Here is a 20,820-nt window from a genome sequence, read left to right on the forward strand (position 1 = left end):
GAAAAGGTACAGAGAAGGACAACAAAAATGATTAGGGGCATAGGACAGCTTCCATGTGAGGAGAGATTAAAAAGACTGGGACTGCTCAATTTAGGAAAGACACAACTAAGGGGAGATATCATAGAAGTCAAAATCATAAATGGAGTAGAAAAATCAAATATGGAAGTGTTATTTACTCCTTCATGTAATACAGGAACCAGGGATCACTCCATGAAACTAATAGGCAGCAGGTTTAAAACAAACAGAAGGAAGTACTTCTTCACACAACACAGTCAATCTGTGAAAAACATTGCCAGAGGATGCAGTGAAGTCCAAAAGTATAACTGGATTCAAAAAAGAATTAAGTTCATGGAGGGTAAGTCCATCAATGGATATTAGTCAAGATAGTCAGGGACACAAAGCCATGGTCTGGGTGTCCCTAAAGCATCTGATTGTCAGAAGCTGGGACTGGACAACAGGTGATGGATCATGTGATAATTGTCCTGTTTTGTTCATTCCATTAGAAGCATCTGGCATTGGCCACTGTCGGAAGACAGGATACTGGGCTAGATGGATCATTGGTCTGACCCAGTATGGTCATTTTTATGTCACTTGCATTCTCAAAATGTTTTCATTCATATACTTTTAAAAAAATATATGATCTAAAAATAGTGAATGAATACAGAGGCATCCAGCAGTTTTCTATTGTTGAAAGGCTTTGATCCAGTTCCAGATCACCTAAAGATACCCCTTGCTGATTACAAAACACAATATCACCCATCCTTGGAGATTAATCCTGTGAAATATTGAGCCTTTCCTGTGAGGTGCTGAATATCTATGAAATCAAGGGGAGCTGAGGGCACCCAGGCTCTAGCAGAATCTATAATTTATTTATTATTGGTATGATCCAAAGCAACTGAAATCAATGGAAAGACAGCTGTTGAATTCAATGGGCACTTGATTACATCCTATATTACTTATGTGAAACCAAAACAGTTTTAGTGCAGTGGATTTAGCTTACAATTCTGTATATTGTTTGAAAATAGGGCAAGATGTTCCATAGTTACATCACGTCCTTCACTACAATTGATTATTCAAGAGCAATATCATTTCAATATCCCCAATCTCTTTGATACTGGGGTGACAATCCAAAACACGAATATAACATTCAATAACTCTTGAAAATCCTGGATAATATAAAAATAAACCATTGCCTGGCTGTCTTGTAATGTCTCTGAGGTTTTGATCAGATTACACCAAAGGAGTGCCTGTGCTATGATACTGTTCATATGAAATGTCCATGACACAGTAGATTGGGTTAATCTCCACAAGAACCTGTGAAACATCAGAGGTTCAGTTTGTCATCTACCTTTTCATAAGTGAATTATTATTGTACGACGCCCACTGCAGCTATGTCCTCTATAGCCATTTCTTTCACAGTTTCATCCACAATATTTCTATTTCATCTTCCACTTTGTGCAGCTGAAGAGCTAACAGGACCCCTAATGTGGTGTCTTCATTCATGACATCCCTTGCCAAGGAAAGCTGAGGAATTAAGGTGTTTCTGAGATGCAAATATACACCTAAAAATTCTGTAGCTTAGTCAACGTTCCTTTTAGTTTGCAATGCCAGAACATTTACCACTGTTGAATTCATAAGTTGTTGCCAATGCCTGTTCCTGATGGCAAGGTTCTGAAGGGATTCACAGCCCAAAAGGAAGCCAACAAATTTTAACGGTTGATTCTAAACCCACGTTAACATCCCAGGTCTGGATTTCTTTATCAAGAGTTTTCATTTGTTAGGACATAATCACAAAATGGAAAAAAAAGAAACGTGAGGATTATTGGACTCTGAAGGCTTCATACACTATGGGTCAATTTTTCAAAATCATTCTGGGCCAGGTTTTCAAGAGCTCAGTGCCCACAATTGAGTTTACATTTTCAAAAGGCCTCCAATTCCCTGCTAGACACCTACATAAAGGGCAGATATTCAAAAGTGTGCCGCACACTTTTTCTGGCTCGTATTTATGGCGACTAATTACTATACTTGTTTGCCGCATCGTATCTAGGAAAATAAGTAAATAAAAATTATTGAAATCTTAAGAACTAGTAAATAGTCTCTCATAATTTTAGATGCCTAAATTTCTAAACTGCTTTCAAAAAATTCTTCCTAAGGACCACTGTTGAGCTAGCTACTGGTACAATATAGGGCCCTCAGAACGCAAGAAATTATTTCAAGTAGTAACACAATATAGTAATTGGGGAAATGATCCCCTCTGGAGTCTTCTGAGCTACCTTTCCCATTTGCTCAACACATTTCTTTCCATGGGATTTTTGTCCAGTCTTTAATATTCATGTAAAAAATAAAAATAAATACCACCACAACACAATATTGGCTATAAACACAGACTGCAGCAGCTGAAGATGAAAGCAGGTTTCTGTATAAATACATATAATGAGCAAATGCAACAAAATAGTTTTCAAAATTTAAAACCTAATCCTGCTGAAATATAATCTGAGGATTTATATTCTTGATTTTGTGTGCTAAAATACAGTGTGTGTTATAGAAAGACAACACTCCCTAAATTTGAGAAGAGAATGAACCAAAATTCAACACTGATGTAAGCAAGTATTAAGTCCATGGCAGTTATCAAAAAAGTTATCCCCCTTTATATTGAAGCTGAATTTGGTCCAATAGCTTTAAAGTTTTAAAAAAAAATTAAGATAAAAGTTTGACACATCCACATAGCTGTAGATAAGGTGTTAATACTCTTTTCACACTACACTGTGCCTACTTACTGCAGCACATTCTGTATGATACTATGCATGCATACGATGAAGTAAGCTGTAGCTCATGAAAGCTTATGCTCAAATAAATTTGTTCGTCTCTAAGGTGCCACAAGTACTCCTTTTCTTTTTGCGAATAGAGACTAAAACGGCTACTACTCTGAAACCTATGATACTATTGTATCACACAGTTTGGAGAAGCCTGAAATAAAGGGATATAAGGAGATTTATGGATGCTCTCTCAGCTCTGATTTTCTTGTTTAAGATTAAACATTAATCTAAGTGAATGTAGGGTTTAAGTATTTTCATGGATTTTCTTATTTAACAATACTCAGACAAAAAGGAAAGCTCTTGCTAGAAGCATCTAAGGGCTTGTCTACATGGGGAAATTGACCAGCATAGCTATTCCAGAATTAATGTTCCACTATAACTATTCTAGAATAACTCCCCATGTAGACACTATTCTGAAATAAAAGTGACTTTATTCCAGCATAATTACTCTGCTCTGGAAGTGGGGTAATTATTCCAGAATAAAATCCACACTAGGGCATTATTCTGGAATAACTAAATTATGCGGAATTATAGTGTAATTGTTTTTCTGGTTTCAGAGTAGCAGCCGTGTTAGTCTGTATTCACAAAAAGAAAAGGAGTACTTGTGGCACCGATGAAGTGAGCTGTATCTCACGAAAGCTTATGCTCTAATAAATTTGTTAGTCTCTAAGGTGCCACAAGTACTCCTTTTCTTTTTGTTTTTCTGGAATAGCTATGCCAGTCAATTTTCCCTTTGTAGACAATGCCATAGAAAATTTACCTATCAGTGTGCAGCAAAAGGATTTAAGATTGAAACCACACAAGAGAGTGTAACAGATCCTCAGGGTCCATTGCAATCTACAGTATAATGCAAATAAATACTTAGGGACTTATTGACATAATAGGCCATAATGGCTCTGAATCTGTATCTGTTTTGTCATGGCCTAGGAATTTTACTTCTTAGCATGCAGATTATTAACACAATAGACCATAACGATTCCAGGTTTAGAGCTGATGCTCTCCATTTTATCAAGGCCTACTTAAGCACTCCTTGTGTGGATTCTTGACATGATTGACTATAATGGTTTCTTCAGAAACATTCTTTATCAACATCACAGTTTAGCACTTGCACAATAAGGGCCACATCCTCTGCTACTACCAAAAGCCTCCAGGGAGCTATGCCAATTTACACACCAGCTGGGAATCTACTGTTTTCTGGTTTTATAACAACATCAATCAAGGGTATAGTTATGGCTCATAATGGGCAAGCTGCAAAATGTTTGGAGGTTTGGGTCAGATAAGAAGGCACAGGGTCAGATGCTAATCTAAAAATCTTTTGAAGGTGTCCTTGTTACTCTCCTAAAAGGGCCCAGTCAGCATGTTCCAATCCAGGGTTACCGACTGGATCCATATTTACTTCTGGCAAACCTGGACCAAGTTTTAAGCGAGTCTGAACTGATTTATGATTTTGGGTGAAACCTACATGTGAATTGGTGAAAGTTAGAGGCTTGGGCTGAATTTTGCTTTGCAATTAAGTAGTAATTTGAATTCAAAAGTCAAAGTAAAATTCAAGTGCTGCAAATCTACACAAACCAAAACCAATGAGTTTTAACAGCTTGGATATATGGAGGTTGCAATTCTGACTTTTTGCTGTCAGAATAGCAATAGGGTTATGCAAAAAGAAAAGGAGTACTTGTGGCACCTTAGAGACTAACAAATTTATTAGAGCATAAGCTTTCGTGAGCTACAGCTCACTTCATCGGATGCATTCCGATGATTATACATGAATGTTATAGAAAACAATCAAAATTTGAAAACCTCGCTTAAAAAAGATTTGGGCTCAGTTTTAAGAAAGGTTTGCAGTTCAGACCTGCTTACATTTACATGAACCAGTTTAGTTTGCCCCTCCCCAAAAGTCAAGAGGCTCTCTTGCTCCTTAGGCCTGCAGAATGCTTTTTCATCAGGAAAGGGACTGATTAATATTACTCTACAACAGCAGCTCTACCGTATCACAGAATAGTATTAATGGTCACTGGAATCAGTTTTTTCCATTGCTGGATATCCGGGGATTGTGTATGGCCTTAATTGCTGAAGATGTAAAGCAGGAGAAAAGGAGGTTCCTCAGAGTCACTGATATAATCTCTCCTATCCTAGGATAAACACAAAGTTGGGGACCAGGTCAGTTACCTAGCAGTACACTACACAGAGATCTACAGGGCTCTGCTCCGACATGCCCAGTCCCAGATTTCCCAGAATTGGAGTGCTGCAAAGGTTATTCCTCAGTGGGGTTGGTGCATTTCAAAGCCTCATCTCCCCTGGCTAGAAGAATGCATGTTACAGGACACAGAGGAAAAACAAGAGACAGCCTAATAACTTCAACAGACACACTAAGAAAGCCAGCCCCAATGGGAAACATTATCTGTCTGAATCCATAACAACATGCGTTTGGTTTTTAAACTTCTCTAACTTCAAAGTGATTACACTAGTTCTCAAGAAATTGGTCAAAAGAATTTGCTTCCTCCCTGACATCTTACAGCCCTCTGCACTATTTATAGCCATGTACCGTGGTTCAAAATGGAGAAAATGACATTCCCCAAATTCTACCAGTGCCTGGGAATGCCATTGCAATGATAAAATCACTTGCTATCAAGTACCAAAAAGGCTCAAAATCAGCCAGGCAGTGTGACACCAAAAGAGCATACGGTACTGTATGAAGCTTTTTCTTCTCAATGCTCTTCATTGCTTAGTCATGTAGATGCTGCTAATGCAGACACTGCTATTGCATTTTCATCTGAACCAGGGTTACGATAATGAACTAGTAGTGCTTATTTTGCAAAGTAAGTTAAACCAAGTTTGAACTCTTCACTTGTAATAGTGTGCAGTTCACAGATGGAATCATCCATAATTGCTTCTTAGACTAGTTCAGAATTAAGTCCAAAGGTCCAGAATATTTGAATAAAACCTGAACTGCATATTTCCAAGTTCCTTCTTCACCTGTATCAATGTTTTTAGTATCTTGTATTTTGACAGTTCTTTACCTCGGCCACTTGAAATGGCTAACTTGCCATACAATATATTGTCTTAGAAAAAATGTTCACATGCTTAATTGCTTCATGCTGCCTTATACATCTGGTATACAGTATGTCCAGAGTCCTCTATATATCCAAGTCCTCCATACTTACTAGTTATTCCAATGCCTCCATTATATTCCCAATTCCTGTCAACTCAAGGAGTGAGACTACCCACCTAGGAATCAAACTTGATTCTTTTATGTGACAACACAGAGTGCTAATCACACATCCACTAGACTTAACCCTATTGTAATATTGGGATAATGATCCCTTCCTTTATAAACTGTTTTGAAATCTCCCGATGAAAAGTGCCATACAAACAAGCTAAGTATTATTAGCAGTAGTAATGTTATCTTAATGAACCAGTTTGTTCAATCAAAATAATTGCTTCCAACTGGAAAATCCTCCACCTGGAAAAATCCAGAAGCTCAATGTTATGTGTGGTTTTACCGGGTCTGTTATACACTTTAAATTGGAGGCACTGTAGCAAGACTGGAGCCTGTTCCAATCAGATCCAATGGAGAGTGTCAGTGCCCCACTCATCAATGCCCCTTGGCTTGATGATATTATGAGTGAGCAGCACAAAGCAGATAATCCTAGAGAAAGCAAAATCCTCATGTGAAAGAGCAGCCTAGCCTCATAGATGAAAATGGCACAAGATATGGAACACGTTGCTTGTCTGAACAAGGCATAATGCTTTCTGTACCGACCCTCAGCCCTTTTCACACCCTACATGTCCCCTAACTGCCTGTGGAGATGAGTATTTCATAAATATAATGGAGGGTGGGGGAGATTGTGAAGACTAGGCCTATGCAATTCACGGACTCTGGAGTATTTTCTAATGCAAATATATGAAGTTTGATCACAGTCAAAATGCTAGGTTTCAAAGTAGCAGCCGTGTTAGTCTGTATCCGCAAAAAGAAAAGAAGTACTTGTGGCACCTTAGAGACTAACAAATTTATTTGAGCATAAGCTTTCATGAGCTACAGCTCACTTCATCAGATGCATTCGATAGTCAAAATGCTGTGTTACTTTTGCTGGAAAACTATTATAGTAGCCAAACATTCTATTAGATGATTATTTTATAGTACCCAGAAGAGTGCTAGGTACTTCACAGAAAACACAGAGTAGAGGGGTCCCTGCCCTGAAGGACTCTCTCTCCAATCTAATTGATAAACATGACAGACAAATTAAGCTATAGCATATGCCAGGAAGAGTAGAAAGAAGGAAACAAGTTACAGAAGTGTGAACATGCAGTTACCCTGTTTAAGCATACTGCACATATGTCTTGGTGGATGAAAGGGTTTCTTTTAATTAGACTAATTTTTGCAGTCAGAGCTGCAGAAGTGAGTTTTTAAGAGCAATGTGAATTAGACAAGACCTGTAGGGAAAAAAGTTATTATGGAAACAAGAGTATAACTGGCTTTGAATACATTCTTGCTCTTCTTCTATTCAAGAAACTAAAACTATTCTTGATACATTATGCAGGTGGGTAAGTGTTTTAATTTTTGTCTTTCTGTGAAGCACCAGATGTAGGCTTAATTGCTGGACACAGAACACTGAAGTTGGACCAATGGTCTGTTCCAAAGAGGTGGAAAAATTAGATGGGTCAAAATGTGTCTCTGCAGGTAGAGAACAGTGCAAAACTATCATTTTGCCTGGCCCTGAATCACAGATGTCAGAGAGCATTACATCTTGAAAGACTATTTATGATGGAAACAATAATGACTATATTATGTCAAGAATTATACAAAAAGTTTTTCTTCAGGTTTCATTTATGTTATTTAATTTCTTGGGTTTTATTTACAAAACCACTTATTTTAGGTTGTAGAATTTGCACATGCACAGCTTTGCATGGGCAATTTTTGCTCATTATCACTGGTGCATACAAATGAATTTACATATAAACTACACATTCATAAAACCCTCACTGTGTGTGCATATGGGGTGCAAACAGGTTTTAGATTCTATCAATCAGTACAGAAATGATAGTGTTCAATAACTATGCAAGCACATTTAGACTAGTCTTAACTAGAAAAAGGTGAGTTTTTAATTCATGTTAGCTAAGTTGAGTTAACCATCCTAGTAAAGACAAGGCAAAATGTAGTTTTCACACGAGTGAGCAGGTGGCACTAAAGACTATGGGTGAAGTTTAGTCTTTAACTCTGCCTGCTAACATGTGAAAACCACAAACTGCCGTGTGTCTACTCAGATTTTTACCGCAACTGAGCTAACTTGAGTTAAGAACAGATGTTTTACTTAGTAACATCACAGTCTTAGAGTCCCTTCAAAAAATTAACCCTGGAAATTAGTGGAATTGCAGAGATTATTAATCTCAGCAGAATTCAGCCAGGTGCACGTACCTAGCTTTTTTGAGAAGAGAAGCTGTAACGTGGATTGTAGCAGGAAGAGCATCAAGCCAGAGAGTTCAGATCTTGATCTGAACTGTCCCATAGTTTGGGGATATAAAGAGCCATGGTCTGGTTTGGATCCATCTCTAAACTGTTTAGCTATTTTGGGTTAGACCAGCACAGCCCGGAATAGGTGCTCACTATTTCACAGGGAGTTCAAGGAAGGATTAGAGCTCATGCTACTCCCCTCCTGCACAGAGGAATTGCACAAGTTGCACAGTCCTGCCAGATGATGCAGCCCACGCCATAGGCTTGCTTCACTGGTGGATGTGCAGGGGGGAGAGGACAGGGCTATGACCTACTCTAACCTCTTCTATTTGGGGAAATGTACACTCCAGGCATATCCCTGCACTCCTCCTAGTTACTGCCCTGGCCCTTGCACGGCACATATAGTTGAGTAGCAACTCTTCTATGGTTAAGACTGATATAGTTTGAGGGAAAGTCCCTTACCACAACCAATCTTAAAGCTAAATAGGACTAGATAGAGCACAACCTTTGGAGGGCTAGGGCCAGTGTAACCCAAACCAGCTCGACAAAGCTCACCAATATAGTTCTTTTCTGTTTGGACCCCATCACACCACTATGTAGTCATCTGGGTCCTATTCTCCAATCACAGGCTACGAGTCATTGTATCCTGTTGTATCCTGTGGCTGAAGAATCAGGCTCCTGGATTGGTAGCTGCTTCTATGCAAGGCAGTCCTTTTTCCTATTCAGCATTCCCACTCTTGTCAGAAAGAATAAATAGATTAGAGAAAAGGAACAGTGTGATGCTGGCAGAACCAATGCCAGCTCATGCCAAGTCTCCAGGCCTCACTGAACAGTGACAAATGCACAGCTGGAAACAAGTCTGGCTCAGCCAAGTGTTAGTATTGTTAAAATAGATATCAGAAGTGTGTTTAGATTTTATGAAATGCTTTTGGGATGCTGCATATATTAAGCCTACTTACATCATCTGTAGCCCACGTTATAAGTTTAAATGTTTGCTCTGTAACTATAAAAACCATTCACTAAGACTGTAAATCTCCCATAGTCAGGGGAGAAGCATTACCACATGTGAAATACTAGTTTTCCACAAGAGGTATTATCTCCTCCCCTACGAAAAAAGGTCTAGACATTAGCCAAGCCATTGTTGACAAAAGACTTTGTTGATTGCTTCTCCCAAACCCTGAAGAGGGTATGTGCACAAGCCCTTATCCCATTACAGCTTGAACACTGGGGAAAAGGGAATAAAAATACCTTTTAAGGATAAATTGCTATCCCTGTGCTGAGTGAAGACTGAGGGCGAAGATGTCTAAGCATAAGCATGGGGTCCCCAGCTGTTTAGCTTGGGTTAGCCCTAAAGGACATACAGAGTTCACTTATTACAGAAGTTTCTATTATCTTTTGAAACCTAAGGCTGTAACTCATTTGTAGGGCCCTACCAGATCCATGGTCCATTTTGATCAATTTCAGGGTCATAGGATTTTAAAAATCATAAATGTCATGATTTCAGATATTTCAATCTGAAATTTCACGGTGTTGTAATTTTAGGGTCCTGACCCAAAAAGGAGTGGGGAGGGGGTCACAAAGTTATTGTAGAAGGGGTTGCATTACTGTTACCCTAAGTTCCCACTAAGCTATGCGACAGTACAGCAGGCTATCAAGGACTGCACAGCCAGGGAGAGGCCCCTCTCCCCCGGCCCCAACCCCAGAGCTAGGGTGACCAGATGTCCTGATTTTATAGGGACAGTCCTGATTTTTGGGTCTTTTTCTTATATAGGCTCCTATTACTCCCCACTCCCGTCCTGATTTTTCACATTTGTTTATGGTCACCCTATCCAGAGCTGCCACAGCCAGGGAAAGGCACCTCTCCCCCGGCCCAGCCTGCTATGGTGAAAGGGCTGGGGGTGACGTCTCTCCCCTCTGCAGCCCCAGGAAAGCCTGCACCTCAAACCCCTCATCCCCAGCCCAACCCCAGAGTCTGCACCCCCAGCTGCAGCCCTCGCCCCCCCGCAGCCCCAACCCTCTGCCTCAACCCTGAGCCCCCTCCCACCTCTGAAGGCAGAGCTGCCACCAGCAGCAGCACAGAAGTAAGGATGGCATGGTATGCCATGCCATCATGGACTCTTGGTCAGCAGCCACCACTCTCCCACTACCCAGCTCTGAAGGCAGCAGAGCAGAAGTAAGGATGTCACAGTATGGTATCGCCACTCTTACTTCAGCACTGCTGCTGACGGGGCTCTGCCTTCTGAGCTGAGTGCCCGGCCAATGGCCATTGCTCTCCGGATGCTTAGCTCCAAAGGCAGCGCAGAAGTAAGAATGGCAATAATGCGACCCCCCTAAAATAACCTTGCGACCCTCCTGCAACTCCCTTTTGGGTCAGGACCCTCAATTTGAGACACTCTGGTCTCCCCCATGAAATTTGTATAGTATAGGCTAAAAGCACACAAAAGACCATTTTTCATGGTCCATGAAGTGTTTTTCATGGCTGAGAATTTAGTAAGGCCCTACTCATTTGTATGTATGTTGATCTGCTTTAACCTTGTAAATAATTTATTTATTTTTCCTAGTTAATAAATCTTTAGATTGTTTATTGTATGATTGGCACAAATGTTGTCTTTGATTTGAGATCCGAAGTACAGTTGACCTAGGGTAAGTGAATATTATTGTGATTTTTGGTGTAAGGGACCACAGAGACAAGCTTTCCCAGGTGGCAAGATTGACCAGAGTGCCCCAGGGGACTGTCTGTGACTCCATGTTAAGGCTGTTATAGTAATTTAGGAGTTCACATTTGTTAGTGGGTTGGTGAAATCTAACTATAGAACATTCAACAAGTTTGCAGTTTGTGCCCTGTTCTTTGACAGTCTGCCTTGAGGGCAGAAGCTGTAGCTCACGAAAGCTTATGCTCAAATAAATTTGTTAGTCTCTAAGGTGGCACAAGTACTCCTTTTCTTTTTGCGAATACAGACTAACATGGCTGCTACTCTGAAACCTGCCCTGAGGTAGGCACTCTCAGTTATAAGCCACTCTAGACAGTTTGACGAACAAACAGAACCAGAGTCTCCCTCATAACGTTACTATTGCTACCCTGAGATATCAGTTTTTAGGAGTCAGAATCTTTGAATCTTTATGAAAGTGAAGGAGAGATGCTGGAAGCTGAAGTCAGTCACTGCACAATCTTTCATCACACAGCTATGCCTGCATCTCACCATAGCAAGGTGATAATTGTATCAGACTATGTGAGCTTTTGCCCTAAAGGCAGATCCCCTTATTCTTCCATTTAACTATTATGTATGTACATACTCATACACAGTACAGATATGCACACACCCATGAAGCAAAGACAGAAGAAAAACTTCTCAGTAATGAACATTCAGGAAAGAATTAAAAGAGAAGTATAGATTCCCTATTTTTCTAAACATCAGATACAGAAACAGATCATCATCAGCATATTGATTTATTTCTCCAGCATCTGTTTTTTAATAATTTTTATTACATGTTCATTCAAAAATATACCAGTTTTTCTCATTTGAATAATGTCTTAAAAAACATGCAGTGACTACATGGCACTAAATAGAAACAGAATGGGATTAATTTTTAAGGGTTTGTTTATTAATTCTTAAGAAAATGGTCTAAAGTGCCCCTAATTCCAACTAAATCAAACCACAACTGATATCATGAAATTCTCTCTCCTCTTTTGTTAAGTGAAGCAGGAAGTAAGAATTAAGATTATTGCCTGTATTTCCCATTATGTACACAACTGTACAAAACCACCAGGTCCCCACAGACTTCAGTAGAATGACATCAGCATGGATCATTTCAGCTGTTTATATTCTGGCATATTTACTTCAAAAAGGTCTGAAAGTTTCCTGAAGACTTTTCAACTCAACCTCCAGTTTTGCAATGTCTTTCGGGGTCTATAAGGATGTAATTTTAGAACATCTTACCAACAATGGACTAATGCTTTGCATATACTTTTTAAGAGACTCTAGATTGGTATGCCCAGAATTCTGCTCCATGTCTACCTTTCTATGTCATGAGCAGGTGTCATGAAGACACACCTGTGGGGACAGGAAAATGACCTACATCTCATCCCAAAGTAAAGGGGAAGATCAGATCATCACACTGAGGTGTTTTGACGGGAAAAGAAGTCATTCTTCCAATATATTCAGTGCCTGCCCCTCAGAGAAACATTATGGGGAGGGTGTAGATGGCTTCCCATTGTACTGGGCCTGCTCTGCACAGACATGAGGATGAGAGAGGGGGACAGGACTCACCATTTCCTCATCCCTTTGGCAAGAAGTGCACCTCTAGTGGTATACAGAGGGTCTAACAAAGGTGTAACGCTCAAGAGTACCAGTAAGAGATGGATATTTATTTCCAGATCCCAGCCACATGACATAGGTCACGGACATAAAGTGTTTCATTCCTGTCATGCAGCCGAGTCAGTAGTCACCAACTCCAGAGGCTACTTTTACAGTTAGACTTGTTCCTGTCAAGTGCAGAGATGGCAATTGTGACTGACCCTTGCATTGCGTATATAAGAGGCATTACTCCTCCGAACTCCCAGTTTCCCTGCAATGGCCAGTCACATTCTGGTACTCTGTCCCATTATAAGCAGATAGATGCTTCCTACCTACTCTGAACCAGAATTTGGCCCAGGAGCTTGGAAGGGGTGGGGTTAAACAAATACTTCCCCCCCCTCACCCCAATGAAAAAAAAAAATAAATCAAGACCTGAAGCCCAATTCTCCCAAGCAACCCTGGAGCAACAAACCAATGGGAGGGGGGAAATGCTGACACGATAAGAGACGTCCACTTTTAGGTTTTATATTATAACCAACCTTGCAATTAAAATTTATTTTAAAAATCAGGAACATACTTCAATGGCAACATTTTAAAAGAATGAAACTAGACTCTCCCTCTCCAAATCTACAAATTACAGTATTTTGAGGAAGAAATTCATGTCACCTTAATTTTCTTAATTTACAAGTACAGAAAAAAGATTTGGGAATATTCTTCAAGTCAGTGTTTCCTCACGCTGGTCTTGGGGACAGACCTTCCTGGTCACATATACTTGAGTAAATCCCTTTGTTTAAAGATCTGTTTTAAAATGATAAGCCCATTTCTGTGTCATTTATTTATTGTTACACTGTAAAGCACTTGGGTACTTGAAAGAATGGGCTTGTACATCAATAAATGTTAATGTATGCTGTATACTGACTGCAGGCTGCAACTATGTTTTCCAAACTGTTTACAGTGATGGAAGTTTCACAGTAATTTATAAAAGCAATAGATATTTTTACCTTATCCATATGCTTAGAAGCGAAAACTGAATAGGACTTCCTGTTTAAATCTGTTGCTAAACTCATGCTGTTTAACATGAAAGATACAATGTATTTATTGAAGTAGGGCTCCTTAGAGGTTAAGTAGGTGATCCATGGAGACTGTCCCATAACTTTTCCTTAGCTGCCATTCATTAAATATGTTCCATCTCATGAACCATGAATCATTTCATTTTTAAGTACATTTTTATTTCCTTTAAATTTACCTAAAATTTTATTAGATTCAGCCTGTACAGCCCTGACAGACAGCCCGCATACATTTAAAACATTCCCAGTGGAGAAGCATAAAACATTTAAAATCTATATTTGATCTGACAACAGCAGCACCACATTTGAATTAGAAACACATTAGACATAAATGAAGATAAAGAGTATGCAAGTGTCACTCCCATTTTGGTGAAGTGGGCTTTAAATTATCAGATTCATCCAGAATACATTACCAAGAAACATTGAATTGTTATCTTTAGACAGCCTTTTCTAAGAGTTTACAATTTCTCAGTTCAGTGAAGCTTACCACCAGCTTGTTATCAGAACAAAAAACGAAAAATCATTTGGTTCAGAGCACAGAACTGATCTCACCTCAAAAAAAGTACATATTTTCTTCTGATAACAGATACTTCACTGGACTGCAGAGGTGCCACTTCATGCTTTACAGTGAAGGCAATCTTTTTTAAGGTTCTTCCACTTTTGAGGTAATTCCTCACCACATTACAAACAGATATTGTTTGTCAGTTATACCTCAAACAACCCGCCCCTCACAGAAAAACACACACACTCCCCAACCCCTTTTCTTTTTTCTAGCTGACTTTGGATCATTCACTCTTCATAGAATATCAGGGTTGGAAGGGACCTCAGGAGGTTATCTAGTAAAACCCCCTGCTCAAAGCAGGACCAATCCCCAACTAAATCACCTTCTTCTTTAGTACCAAACCTGAACTCATCACTCCTGGTAAGTTCCAAAACATAAATTATGGCAAAAATAAAGTGTATTTACAATATTCTGGATTTTCTAGTTAGAACATGATTATGTATTTGAATTTTGAAAATAAACAGCACTACCAAAAACAAGTACCAGACACTTCAATTATGCAACACCACACTATTAATTAGGTTGGTTTTAAAGACAAACAGATTTTTACTTATTTGGTTTATATAATTTAGGGCTCGAACCTACAAACACTTGGTACTGGATGTTACTGTACTTTCCATGAACTCCCAGTAGTAAGCACTACATCCAATAGGAATTGCTTTCAGAATTTGGCCCTCCCAGATCCAGAAACTCAGTTGTTTTCAGCAAGGATTTGCTTGTTCCCAATTTTTCTTCTAGCCCAAAGAGGTCACAACTTGCCCGAGCTCCACAGATCCCCAAACCTTATCTACACTACAGAAAATACCTGTTGTTGACAACAGGCATCAGCAAACAGGTGCAGCTGAAGTAATGCTGAACATAGAGAAGCTGTAAGTGTACCCAGGGATGAGACATGTTTAGCACTGTTTCATTACATACGGTCAATCCCTGCAGGCTAAAGGCGGATACACAAAAGCAAATACTGATTTTTTGTTGGGCGTTGGATTTTTTTGGTAGCACAGACAATGCTTTCGAGAACAACCTTGGCTTGAACCCCATACTACCAGCTCTTTACTGTCACTAGACCACATTGCCTTTCCAGAATCGTATTGCTGAAAAATGGGGTTCTGATTCTTATTTGATGCAAGGTTTGACATTTACCTGGGCTAAAGCTTAATAAACACAAGCAATTTACTGACAATACATCCATAAATAAGGACACACAGAAATCTGTCTATAAATTGCACATTAAAGAACATTTCCATAGTAAAACCATGTTTTCCAACAAGTATTTAGACTGCCTGAAAGATTAGAATTGAAAAGTAAAGCAATCAGTTTGAAAGGTCCCTCAGTTTCATACCCAGCACAGATCAACACATTTCCTGGAAATTGTGCTAGGAGGGGGAAAAAAACCCCAAACCTATCTGTTTCATGCACAGAGCTTTGATCTTTTGAAAAATGAAGATGAAAGCAAGGTCCAGTTTCACAGAGAATATTTTAACTTGTAAAACACCCAGTCTAATAGTATAATCATGCCATTCACATTGACATAACTTTTGGTATACCAAACTTTCTTAACAAACCCCTATATTACAGATTATGGCCCACCTTTTCAAATAGTGGCCTTTCAATTAGCACACACAAAATCAGACTGTGTGTTCAAACATATTTGTTTATGCAAATGAGATTATTAGGCACCAAATTACTCAATTTGCATATTCAAACAAGTAGTGCCCTGATCCCGCAAAACTTCGTCTTTGCAAGATCAGGGCCCAATCCAACAGTTGTGCACAGAAAACTTCCCACTGCAAAAACCATGGCATAGTTGAAACCCCTTTGAAAATTGAGTTCTAGGTATCTTATTCATAAAAATTAACATTGAGATGAAATTAACACACAACTTCTTAGCCTTGGAACATTTTTAAAATGTTTGCCCTATTTATCAAGATTTAACTAAAACCTAAATATAAACATAAAAATGGAAATTAAATTTTTCAAGCATTTCTCTACATTTTTGCAGCTCAAAAATTCCTTAAGTTTTTTTTAACATAAATATCATAGAAGTTTGGGCTCAGTTTGAAATAACTGATTTTGCTATTTTGATAAACATACTACAGAACAATTAGGATACTGAATTTTAAAACTCTTCAGCACATGTGAAACATGACTTTATACTGAATACATATTGTTACATGTAATAATTTCAGTGCATTACTTGGAGTAATTATTAGAGGTAATCAGAATATGTGGGGAGAAAAACATAAAAAGCTAGACACATCTTCTTTTTTTAATCAAAATTGTTTTAAATCTAAATTTCCCTATCAGTTCTAGTGATTATTGTTATTACATGAATTAATAAAATTCCATAAAACACAATAATCTATTTGTTGTGGTGGTTTTATTCTAACTGATTAGAAGCCTTATTCAAAGTCCATTTAAGTCAGTGGAAAGACTCTGATTAACTGAAATGGGCTTTGGATCAGGCTCTTGAGGCTGATAATAAGATCATCTTATTGGTAGAAATAAAAACAACGTCTATAAAAGGACAATGAAATTCATTTAATTAAAAACAACAACATTATGGGTCATATTGAGTTTACAGTTTGTCAGCCCCAGATCATGGTGGCATATCCTATTCTTTCTAGTCTTGTGTTTGGAACTGGGTCCCTTTCAGTTCCTGGGTTTTTACTAGAAATGACCCCAAAGCCAAACATTTTTAAACCTTGGGAAGTTCATAGTCATACACGGCAGCCCTGGTTTATCCAAAAGTTTTAGCTGTGAATTGTCTTTCATGTCTGCTCCACAGTGTACAAGAGGTTGTTAGCAAGGCTGGTGACTAAATAAGTTCACAGCACAGCCACTAAGGCCAAGAGCATCATTTTACAATTCCCTGAGTAAAGGGCACCATGTAGTTGTGCTGCCCCAGGAGCTGACCAGATTGGGACTCCTGATTCCCCCTGAGCTCCAGAGGGGAAACTAATCTGCACCAGCGCTATAGCTGCAGGAAACTATTTCTCCCTTTGCAAAGACTTAGCTGTGCTTGCTGATGCATTGGGGGGCAGAGCCTTGACTCTACTGATCATGCACCCATCCAACCAGTAGAGGCTGCAATGGCCCACAGCTTTTACAAAAAAAAATTGAATGGCTTTTTAATGTAAAACTAATGCTGCAGCCCCGGAAATGGAGAGACAATAATACTGTCTGACTACATGAGAGCTAGAACTTGAAAATGAATGGACTCAATACAGGGATAATGGGGTGAAAGTCCCGTGGCCTGTGATATACTGGTCAGACTAGATGATCTAATGGTCTCTTTCTAGCCTTCAAATCTATGTATTCATGAACCACCTACTCTAGTTTAATTATCCCAGCAGAGTGAAATGCATAAGGGAAACAAAATGCATAAATGGTGGAACATACATTACATTTTCAAAATCCTTTCCATTTCTGTAACTTGAGGCATTGTTAATACAAGAAAAACACCTTTAAATAGATATATTAATTCTTTAGTGAACCATTAATTTATATCTGTTTTGGGTAGCTATCCCACCTACCCACCCACAGACCTTTTCATTGCAACTTTATCCTTGGAGTACACTGATAACACTGTATTGGAAAGCAGTTCTCTGTTAAAATGATGAAGGAAATTGAGGAACACAGGGCAAAATCCTGGAAATCCTGACTAGAGTGAATCTTCCCTCTCTCCCCCATACATACCAACCCCTTTAAGTTAGGAGGAGTTTTGCACAGATTGTGACAAAGGACTACAGATTTTGACCTATGATCCATTGTTTGATTTTTAAAAATACAGATCCAAGTTTAATATCTCTCAAAATTAAGCTAACAATGGTAGAAAATAACAAAAAGTTTACAAGTATGACAAAAAGTGTTGTGTGTGTTACACAGAGTCCTTACCTCCAATTCTGTATAGATCTGTTTCAGTAGCTGCTGCCCAGAGGTTCTGAGTAGCTCAGCAGTTGATTTTAAAGGTTTGAAAAATGTTATAACGTGGATTGCCAATCCTGTATAGCCATCAGATGCTCCAGTCTTTCAACCAGAATGGGGTGGCCTCCTCCTTTCACTGTTTTAGCTAAACCTTTTTCAGTTTCATGAATGAAACTCTAGCTCAGTAACACTAATGATATATAATGTGAGAAAGTGTCAACAGTTAATTAGCATGGAGCCTGTGAAAACTTAAGGCAAGCCACACACATCAATTATATTAATGAACAAGTACATGCAATCAAATCAAATGCAGAAGCATTGTGTTAAGTTTTTACAAGATGAGAACTGCATTTCACAGGCACAACAGCCACTCTCTCAATGGGCAGGATGTGGTACCATGTGGCCCTGCCTCCCCTTTTTTCTTCTCCCAGTGCACCTGCTCAGGTGGCAGCCAGGGGGCTGGCTCCAAGTCATCCTGTGGAGGACAACGGGGCTAGCTAGCACTGCCAGTTGTGGTGAAGGATCCAGAAAGGGGACATGTGACACCAGGGTCCACTCACTGTACAGGATGATCAAGCTGGGGAGAATGCAAATTACACCTTTTAAAAGTGTAGACAGGGTCAGCTCTTACTTCTTTCCTCTATGTTACTCAAAGTACGGTATTCATTATACCTTTATTATTGTTTGTATTCTTGTTGTGCCTAGCCAGCACACCTCCACCCACTGCTGCTCAGGTGGTGAACCCCCTTCCTTCACCAGCATGGCTCTGCCTCTTAAGTATTCATTCAGCCATAAACACATAATAGGCAAATGGCAGAAGCATTAGAAATCCATAGTACTTGTGGCAAGTTAAAAAGCAATTAGAATAAAAAAATAAATAAGAAATAACCAATATGTTTTACTTATATGCCACCTTCCATCTGAAGACCTCAAAGCGCTTTACTAACAATAATAAATTAAGACAACACTTCGTTGAGGTAGGTAAATATAACTTTCCACATTTTACACATGAGGAAACTCAAGCACAAAGAAATTATGTCTCTTGCCTCAGGTCACATACCAAGTCTATGACAGAGCTGGGGTCACTATGTTTTTGCTTCCAGTCTTCCTTTTCCTTCTTTGGCCAAAGGATCAAATTTCCAACAAAGCCAGTTAAGAGAATGCAGAGTAGCTTACCTGTGAGTTACATGGTTGAGTAGAGGTTCCTTAAACATCCAACTCCATTTTTAATAATATTCATCCAAGATATTTCAAAAGGCTTAATATTAACCAGGAACCAGCCACTGAAAGTCTGATTTTCAAATTCACTAACTTCCTGTACAGTGTTACATAAATATTGATGCTAAAACTATAATTAACATTTTTAATTTAATCTACAAAATAATATAGTGATTTCATAGTTGTTCTATCAGCATGAGAAAGAGAAATACAACAAACCACAAAAACTAAAATACTTATTCTTTAAAGTGTGGTAACTTGGGAAAGCATTTCTGAAGCTCATATTCTGCATACAATTACAGCTCCTCGGTATTAAGAAATCTTTCACAGAACAAGAACCGCTTCATAAATTCAGATTTATCATCCATCCATAAGTAGCTGTATTTGTTAAAGTAGCTTTGATTCTCTTGAACATTAACAGTGACCGATTGCACTCTGCTCATGATTTCTTCCAGGGTATCCACATCTTGCTAACGTGCAAATAAAATTGAAGGGTGAGTGGAGCCAGTGATTTAATGTAAATTAAGAAGAGGAGGGCTGGAAGCCAAACCTTAAGGTACCTGCAAGGACTCAGGAAGTTAGCCCAGTGGCAAGTGAATAACCCAACGGGCCAGTTAGCAATCAGGTTGGCTGTTTACTGCTTGAATAAACTGAACGTGATTGCTTGGGGTTTAATAATTTCTATTTTATCCATCATGCCAACATCTTGAAGTGCTTACAAAAAAAATAAAATCAGTCAGTGTCTATTGTCATCATCTGACCACAAAACATATCACTGTTATTGCCCATACACACTGAGAAGTTACCCACCAAGCTGTTGACCTATATAAAACATAAAAAGCCTTATTTCAACCAAGTCCTAAATGCCTCCAGAGTCAGCCTCTGCTGGATCTCAAGAGACTGAATTCCAGAGACAGAGTCCTCAGACCCCGCACCAAGAATTCCCTGTTGCCCAAGCACAGGGTTTAAAATCCCTGCAGACAGACAGCAAAAGTGGATGACTGATGTGACATTATCTTGGTAAGAGATTATTTTGGCTGAAGCTATAATGGCAGGTACAATGGAGACCATAAAGCTCAGTCTCTCCATATTGTAGGCTCCGCCCTGTGACTGGATTCTGAAGGCTGTATTCAAGCCCCTTCCCACACCTTCTCTTCTCCTAAGACTCACTCTCCAGCTGCCCTTCCTTCTTTCCCCCGCCCTTCCCTTCCCAAATGTTCCCTTTCCTTTCCTCTCCTCTCTCTGGTTTTCTAATCCTTTCCTAACAAAACCCCATCCCACCAAATTAAAAACCTCCAATAGCCTCCCCAAAAGCTTCCAAAAAACCCTCAAACCACATGGCACTGATGTGGCTTTTCCAAACCATCACATTGTTCACTCTGTTTGTGTGTTGTGGCCCTTTCCCCACCCTGTCTCTCTCTTGCAGTGTTGCCATTTCTCCCAATTTTAATGCATCTCTTTACATGTACTGGTTTTCTTAAAGCCCCAG

General features: G+C 39.2%; 1 pseudogene; it reads right to left on the reverse strand.

The window, feature by feature from the left end:
• Window positions 1-20,402, reverse strand: part of LOC119863514 — a 224,216-nt pseudogene extending 203,814 nt beyond the window's left edge.
• Between the last annotated feature and the right edge of the window lie 418 nt (window positions 20,403-20,820).

Source organism: Dermochelys coriacea, chromosome 11 (assembly GCF_009764565.3).
Source record: "Dermochelys coriacea isolate rDerCor1 chromosome 11, rDerCor1.pri.v4, whole genome shotgun sequence".
NCBI classification, from domain to species: Eukaryota; Metazoa; Chordata; order Testudines; family Dermochelyidae; genus Dermochelys; species Dermochelys coriacea.